Genomic DNA, 999 nt, shown 5'->3' with positions numbered 1-999 from the left:
ATTTGAAAAACTGCATCAAACTGCATATTTAGAAGAAAAATTCATAAACTTGCAATTTTTGATAAACTGCATGCAATTGTATTTTTGACGAAAAGCATAAAATTGCAAGAAGAAAAATTCATAAAGTTTCATATTTGAAAAACTGCATCAAACTGCATATTTGTAGAAACATTCATAAAATTGTATATTTGAACAAAATGCAGGCAATTGTATATTTGACGAAAAGTGAATAAAGTTTCATATTTGATACTCAAATTGCGTATTTGGAAAATCATAAAGTTGCACATTTGAAGAAAATTACATACAGTTGCATATTTGAAGGAAAACATATGAATCGTACATTTGAGGAAAAATGTATAAAATAGCATATTTAAAAGATCCCATAAAGGTTTTTGCATATTGGAGGAAAAATGCATAAAATTCCATATTTATGAAAAAATCATAAACTTGCATGTTTTTAGAAAACGCATGCAATTGCATATTTAACTACAAGTGAATAAAGTTTCATATTTGAAAAACAATGCATAAAATTGCTTATTTGTCGAAAATGACATAAAAATGGTTATTTAAAGAAAATTGTCTAAACCTGCCTATCTAAAATTTTTGCATGTTTAAACAAAATACATATTTGATGAAAAATTTATAAATCGCATATTTGAGGAAAGATTCATAAAATTGCATATTTGGAAAATCATAAAGTTGCAAATTTGAAAAAAATTACGGATCCGGAATTGTACAAATGACTGGAAAGATTTTGGTATAATTGCATCCCACCAAATGGCAGTAGTTAAAACACATTATTTGACTGTTAAGTACATACATCCATACCTTGAAAATATGGATTCGAAACTATTTCAGCCCGTAGAATTATTTAAATGCCAGATTTAATGACCCGGATGCCAAGAATACTAATTTACTGCTAACAATTATAGTTTCAACTAGTAATAATCGCATCTCTGTAAAACTTCATTGATTACGATATTGCCACTACGCAAGGTT

The 999-nt window shown here is 27.3% G+C and overlaps 1 non-coding gene across 1 annotated transcript; it reads right to left on the bottom strand.

The window, feature by feature from the left end:
* Positions 1-862: 862 nt before the first annotated feature.
* Positions 863-999, bottom strand: LOC112128316. The gene has a single exon (XR_002910939.1). It is a non-coding gene; the product is annotated as a U4 spliceosomal RNA (small nuclear RNA).

This window comes from Cimex lectularius, unplaced genomic scaffold (genome assembly GCF_000648675.2).
Source record: "Cimex lectularius strain Harlan isolate CLEC.00 unplaced genomic scaffold, Clec_2.1 scaffold277, whole genome shotgun sequence".
Taxonomy (NCBI): domain Eukaryota; kingdom Metazoa; phylum Arthropoda; class Insecta; order Hemiptera; family Cimicidae; genus Cimex; species Cimex lectularius.
The sequence above is the reverse complement of the archived record's forward strand: the minus strand, read 5'-3'. Positions and strand labels throughout refer to the sequence as shown.